General features: G+C 51.7%; 1 pseudogene; it reads right to left on the bottom strand.

The window, feature by feature from the left end:
• Nucleotides 1-6340: 6340 nt before the first annotated feature.
• Nucleotides 6341-7500, bottom strand: part of LOC126316884 (large subunit ribosomal RNA) — a 3005-nt pseudogene continuing 1845 nt past the window's right edge.

Genomic DNA, 7500 nt, shown 5'->3' with positions numbered 1-7500 from the left:
CACTTGTTTCGCCGCGCAATGCTCCTCAACCTTGTTGAGGAGTACGGCTTTTCCCTAGTTTAATGTTGGTAGTTCTCCTCGAAAATTAATTTTGCAAATTGTGACACTTGGTCAACTAGACATTGTAAAGTGTTATATTTCTCAGGGTTTCTCAGAATGTTCCTGACTGTTTGGTCTTGGATTTCAAGCCTTAGCTCTGAGGCGACTGGATCAAAGTCGGGACATTCAAACACTACGTGCTCGGGCGTCCCCACAGGGGCGCCACAAACGCACTCAGGTGTCGGACGACTTCCAATCCGATGGAGATACACAGGATATGGGCCGTGTCCTGTTAGAAAGTGTACAATGCCTTGAGAGGGGACGAAGTGTTTCATACGTATTCTTTCCTGAATACTTGGAAGGAGGTCATAGACACGCCTTCCTGTATCGGATGTATCCCATTGTTGTTGCCAGAGATTGATCGTTTTTTGTTTAATTTCTTTTACATTGTTGAGGTGTTCACCCATTATTAATGTGACTTGTTGGTGTTCTCGTTTGGAAAGCCAGTACATTGCAGCCTGCTGTCTGATTAACAGATCTAAAGGGCAGAGTCCCATGATTAGACACAGTGCATCTGTGGGTGTTGTACCAAATGCGCCTACACACCTTAGTATTACGTTGCGCTGTATCCTTCTTACCATAGTGGCAGGCTTGACCTGAGTGAGTTTGTGGGCCCAGGCACTGGAGCCGTATCCCACGATTGGTACCAAAACACAGTTATTATACATTTTTGTTGCAATCGGAGGGAGATGGAAACGCCGTTGGGCTATACTTATTAATTTGTTTAGTACTGCCAGAGCCTTAGAGGCAACGTGATTTATGTGTGGGATGTAGCTCCAGGCTTCGTCTATGAAGACGCCCAAGTACTTTGCAGCGCGTGTTCTTGCGACTATACGGTTATTTAACCTTATAATAGGATCTCTGGCTAGTCTGCCTTTTAACAAGATGATACTTGATTTTTGAGGCGCGATTTCCAGTTTTGAACTTTGACACCATTGTATCAGAATTTCGGATACATGGGCCGCTCTTGTCTCAATCTCGGCACGGCTGTCGCCCTCAACGAGAACGAGGAGGTCGTCTGCATACGCCACGACTCCTAATGTCATGTTGTTCCTTTCTAGTGTTTCCAGTAATGGGTCCATATTCACGTCCCAAAACAAAGGGCCGCACACAGAACCCTGCGGACAGCCCTTTGAGATGTTCTTAGACACCACGACACCAGGAGCCGTGATTCTGGCGACTCTATTTCTGCAGTAGTCCTTCAGACAACCATATAGCGCCGCCGGGCATTCCAATTCTCGAAGTCGAGAAAAGAGCGCCGGCCACCACAGATTGTCGAAGGCACCCGAAATATCCACCATAACTCCGAGGACGTACTTCCGCGTGGATGAGTGTACAATACTTACGACTTTGTTGATAGCGTCAGATGTTGACTTCCGAGCTCGGAATCCGTATTGCGAATCACTCATTCCACGTAGGACTCTATGACTAGACAGTCTAGAGACCAGCAGCTTCTCAAATGTCTTTCCCAAGACGTCCAGGAGACAGATAGGTCGGTAGGATTTGGGCATCATTGGATCCTTATCAGGAGCCTTTTTGATAATAATAACTTCTGCCGTCTTCCAGCAGGTTGGGAAGACCTGTGTTTCCATACATCTGTTGTAAATTTTCGTAAGGCCCGGAGCCAGTTTGTTTGCAATGCATTGCAGAACTTCTGCAGGAATTGCATCCGGCCCCGGGGCCTTGCACTTTGCAAAGGAGCGAATAGCTGCCTTCACTTCCTCGATGGAGTAGGGGTACACCTGTACGTTGTTGTGGTAGTGTAGCTGGTCTTGCCGTCTTATTTCCTGCTGCATCTCGGTGTCTGTGTCAGGTCGATCGTCTGGGAGGAGCACCCTCAGTAGCTCCTCAGCGGTCTCTGACCAGTCCTGTGTCATTCTGTCTGTGTCACCGACTCGTACAGTCGAGAGATGCATTGGTGAATGGATTTTTTCTCTTACTATTTTGTACGGTGTACCCCATGGATCCAAAGTCAGGTGAGACTTTACAAAATCCTCCCAGCTCCGCTGGCGGTGTTGTCTGAGAGTTTCTTTGAAAAGCCATTTCCTTCTCCTATACTGGGCAAGATGGTAGTGCCGTTCCTCCTGGGTGAAGGACCTTTGATAGCTGCTTCGTGCTCTTCTCATAGACTGCCTGAGCCGGGTAAGCTCTGGAGTCCATGGAGAAGTCGCTTTTCGTATGAAGCGCCTTCGCGTCGGTATCGCCGCGGCCAAAGCCGCCCTGATTGAGACAATTAAGGCCCCTACGGCTTCCTCTACTTCAAAAGGACCGTCTCCCAGCTCCGGAGGATGAAACTCCGCCTCCAACAGGTCCCAGTCTGCTCTCCCGTAGTCATACTGCATTATCCACCCCTCTAGCACATGCTCCCCTTGTGATGCTATTGTAAATTCAATAGCGTTATGGTCACTGGTGGTTATGTTGTCGTTGACCTGCCAATTTTGGATATTGTTTACAATGTTTGTCGTGCAGAGCGTGACATCAATAGAGGATGCTGCCCCAGCTCTGCTCCTGTAGGTAGGAGGGTTGCCGGGGAGATTGACAACATTTAAATTATGTTCCATAATTATGTCTTCCAGTGCCAGTCCTCTTTGATCTTGAACTTAACTGTGCCATAGGGGGGATTTTGCGTTACTGTCCATTGATATTATAATTGCTTTGCCTGCTAGGGCTCGCAATACTGTAGATAACTGCCCAAGATAAATATTGATTGGATCCCTGTATTGACAATATATATTAATTATGTACCAAGATGTATTATAAAAGTTTATCTCCACAACTGTTACATGGGAAGTGCAATACTGTGTCAAGACAGTGGTTTTGATTAACTTGTTGTAGATGACAATTGCTGACATGGGGTTTGGACCCATTGATATTACCTGGGCAGTGACGGGAAAGCCTGTGACCTTGCCGGAGGCAGAGCCTGGCTCTTGAATTAACATAACATCGATATTTTTCTCTTCCGCTATCTTTCGGAGCTCCTGAGTTACAAGGGAGCTCCTCATAGCATTTATTTGTAAGACTTTTATCTTAATCCGGGTGTCTGGTGTAGAAATGGCTGTCAGGCCATACCTGGGCAGGATCAAAACCAATCCTGCCGTGCATCTTGACCATGTTTTTATAGGTCTTGTCGATATCGAACTCCCGACCCCGTCTGATATATAATTTTGACACTAGGTCTTGTAATTTTTCAAAGTCTGTGGGAATGTTTAACGCAGCGAGATGAATACAGTCTGCATCCTCCAGTGCCGGGAACGTGACCTTCTCTCCGCGAGGATGCCCGACCCTCACCAGCTGCCTCAGAGCCGCGTTTAGGGCTGTGGGTTCCTCCAGTCTTGACAGTCTTAACGTTTCCTCACAAATGGTGTATGTGTCTCCTGGTGGACACTGAGTGTACATTTTTCCAACTTGAATTGTTTCGACATCCTCTTGCGTCATTTTTGGAGTCTGCTGGTGCTCTGCTGCAGAGACTGGCGCGGCCGACGACGACTCCGCCCCCGAGGACGAGCGGGAACCCCCGCTCCCGACGGATGAAGCCGCCCCGCCGGTCACCGCCGCCTCCCGGAAGCCTAGATGACCCCTCCCTGTAGCCAGGAAACCCCCGACCTGACAGGAGAAATCCGTCGACTCCGGCCGCTCTGTCGGAACAGGAAGTGTATAGGTCTCTCCCTCCTTGCGCGTGAGAAAGCCCCCACTCTGTGAAGAGGTAGACTCCAAGTTGGTCTGCTCGGTCGCCGGATCACCTGGAGGACTCCTCCTAATGGCCAGGAAGGACCCAACCTGGCAGGAGAAGTCCCGCATCTCCGGTCGCACGTCTGGAACTAAGACAGAATAGACCTGCCTCTCCTCCTCTCGCTCGTTGACCACCGAGGGCAGAGATTCCTGTGATTCCTTGAGCTTCCGCCACCGACCTGCATCTCGCAACTGCTTGCTAGGTGATTTTCGAGTGACTCTATAGCGCGTTGCCATAGTCTGTCCTCTGTATAAGCCGCTGTATCATTATTTTATAGGTTGCACACTCCTTACCAGGAGTGTTGCAGGTGCGTTTCCGGTATTTACAAGGGATGCAGGTGGGCGTTTCTCTGTCGCACTTTGTTTTGTCATGCTTTTCGCTTCCACAATTCCCACATACTGGATTTAGGAAGCTACAGTATTTTGCAACATGTCCGTAATCGTGACATTTGGTACATTTAGCAAGGGCTGTATAGTCCTTGACGGATATTGCATTATAGCCTACGTATAATCTATTGGTTGTAATGATCTGTTTACGCAATTCCGGTGACACTTCAATGGCATGGTGCACAGTGTTTCGGTCACGAGGACCTGCCTTGAAGCGGACCTTGAATTGTTCTGTGAATTCTTCGCGAGTCATTTTGTCCTCAAAATTCTGTGCGTAAACACAGTCAGCCACGTCGTCCTGGGTCATATATGATGGTACGTCGTACATCATCATAAGTGGCCTTCGCTTTCTGGGCTTTTCGCATGTAAATGACTCCTGAATTTTAGTATTGTTCATTAGTTTGTCACTGTCCTCAGTAGAGGCCAGTTCGACTATCAATACGTTTTTTGTAGTCCTGATCTGATTTATTTTGATCTTATCTACCCTAGGGTTTATACTCTTTTCAAACTTGGCTTTTGCCGTCTTGACATCGTCCCCTTTCTTAGGCTTTATGAAGACTGTTGGGACAGCCTTCTGTACGTTCTGCTTTATCGTATCTTGCACCGTGCGTTTTATTGTGATTGGTGCTGCCGCAACTGCAGCATAAGACTTCTGGGGCTTTGCCGCCTCTTTTCTAAGGCGGTCATTTTCCGCCTTTATCTCTTCATATTGCCCCTCGAGCTTGGCATGCGCCAAAGCCCAGTTGGCAACTTCTTCTTTGATCACCCGAATTTGATCTGCGGTGATCTTTCCATGTTTAACGCTTCGGTCTAGAAGCCGAAGAAAATGCGCGTGTCGCTCCATGACGGAGACGTTTGATCTTGCATCGAATGGAGCGTCTTGCTCCGGTAGCGCCGTATCACTCTCCACGTTTTCTGCCATCATTGATTGAATTGAAGAGTGATAAATTGGAGGCCCGTCTCTTACCCCGGACCGGCCTCTCTGGCATGGGGGGGGGCAAATTGCAGCTCGCTCACCAGTCCCGCCCCTTGACCAAGAGCTTTAAGAGCTGCTGGGTTTAGCACGCCGTTTCCAGCGCACTAGTCCCCTTCCACAACCACATCACTGGGGATTTCACCCGTCCCTCCCCGGCAAATGCCCACCGCATTCCGGAGAGGCGGATTCACCTCTCGGCCTTCGCCCCCTACTCGGCCGAGTTCCCACCTAAAGGCCAAGAACCCAGTCCTACCCAGGTGCTGGGTCGGTCCCCCAGACTTTCGGGGGTCTGGCCCCATCTAACCTAGCCGGGGACATGTCACCATGCCCCGGCTTGACGGAGCATGTCCGGGACATCCCGTTCACGGCGATGAGCCTTTGCCGGCTCGGGCCGTGATCCCTCCCCAGCGAATGTGGACGTGGGGTTTGCAGAGCTGAGATGTTGTTTGCCCTGCGAGGGACAGATCTTGTGTCCCTTGCGACGCAGCTTCCCCTGCGCCATGCACCCTTTGCTTTCGCCTTGGGTTGGGGGACCATTTAACGTCGTCCAGGACGTGAGGAACTGCAGCAGCCAGACCGCAGGGCCCCAGGATCGTCGTGAGACTTACCCTCATACCCTCGCCCAGCCGCCGCGCTCAACTCAGGAGAGACAGGTGGTGTGTTTCTCGTTACGCAGCTTCCCCTGCGCCACGCACCCTTTGCTTTCGCTTGGGTTGGGGGCACTTAACGTCTTGCCGCGACGGGAGTTTTACGTCCTACCTTGACACACGACAACCCTCACAAATCCACAGCCCAGAGATGTTGAAGGTGGTAGCTGGGTCTTATATTGTGGAGTTTGACATCATCGAGACGGTGCGGCACTCAAGCCCGAGTTACGTTCCCCAGGGGGGTCTCCACACGTACCGGGGGATCATGACCGACCATGTCTCACCCACCGCTTTTGCTAATTAACGGTGGGCCAGTGCGGACCGTGAGGATTGCACCCAGTTAAGGGCTAGCCGTTTAACGTCATGCATGGACGGCCCATCCCGTGTTAGCTTCGCCCCATTTAAGGGGGTTACTGAGCCAGAGAGCCACGACAAGGCCACGAGATTGGACATTACGGTCCCCGCCCCACTCAGGTTCCTCTGAGCCCCGACGCGTTCGTTGACTTCAGGGAATCAGAGGGTCTCCTGGCGGTTTTAACCCAGTTATGAGTAGATAGGGACAGCGGGAATCTCGTTAATCCATTCATGCGCGTCACTAATTAGATGACGAGGCATTTGGCTACCTTAAGAGAGTCATAGTTACTCCCGCCGTTTACCCGCGCTTGCTTGAATTTCTTCACGTTGACATTCAGAGCACTGGGCAGAAATCACATTGCGTCAACACCCGCTAGGGCCATCGCAATGCTTTGTTTTAATTAGACAGTCGGATTCCCCCAGTCCGTGCCAGTTCTGAGTTGATCGTTGAATGGCGGCCGAAGAGAATCCGCGCACCCGCGCGCCCCCGGAGGAGCACGCTAAGGCGGACGCGGCCTCGCAGCAAGGAAGATCCGTGGGAGGCCAAGGCACGGGACCGAGCTCGGATCCTGCACGCAGGTTGAAGCACCGGGGCGCGAACGCCGCGCAGGCGCGCGCATCCTGCACCGCCGGCCAGCACGAGGCCAACCAACGGCGAGAGCAGACCACGCCCGCGCTAAACGCCCGCACTTACCGGCACCCCTACGGCACTCACCTCGCCCAGGCCCGGCACGTTAGCGCTGACCCACTTCCCGACCAAGCCCGACACGCCCCGATCCTCAGAGCCAATCCTTATCCCGAAGTTACGGATCCATTTTGCCGACTTCCCTTACCTACATTATTCTATCGACTAGAGGCTCTTCACCTTGGAGACCTGCTGCGGATATGGGTACGAACCGGCGCGACACCTCCACGTGGCCCTCTCCCGGATTTTCAAGGTCCGAGGGGAAGATCGGGACACCGCCGCAACTGCGGTGCTCTTCGCGTTCCAAACCCTATCTCCCTGCTAGAGGATTCCAGGGAACTCGAACGCTCATGCAGAAAAGAAAACTCTTCCCCGATCTCCCGACGGCGTCTCCGGGTCCTTTTGGGTTACCCAGACGAGCATCTCTAAAAGAGGGGCCCGACTTATATCGGTTCCGCTGCCGGGTTCCGGAATAGGAACCGGATTCCCTTTCGCCCAACGGGGGCCAGCACAAAGTGCATCATGCTATGACGGCCCCCATCAACATCGGATTTCTCCTAGGGCTTAGGATCGACTGACTCGTGTGCAACGGCTGTTCACACGAAACCCTTCTCCGCGTCAGC

The sequence above is a fragment of the Schistocerca gregaria genome, unplaced genomic scaffold (assembly GCF_023897955.1).
Source record: "Schistocerca gregaria isolate iqSchGreg1 unplaced genomic scaffold, iqSchGreg1.2 ptg000609l, whole genome shotgun sequence".
Classification (NCBI taxonomy): Eukaryota; Metazoa; Arthropoda; class Insecta; order Orthoptera; family Acrididae; genus Schistocerca; species Schistocerca gregaria.
The sequence above is the reverse complement of the archived record's forward strand: the minus strand, read 5'-3'. Positions and strand labels throughout refer to the sequence as shown.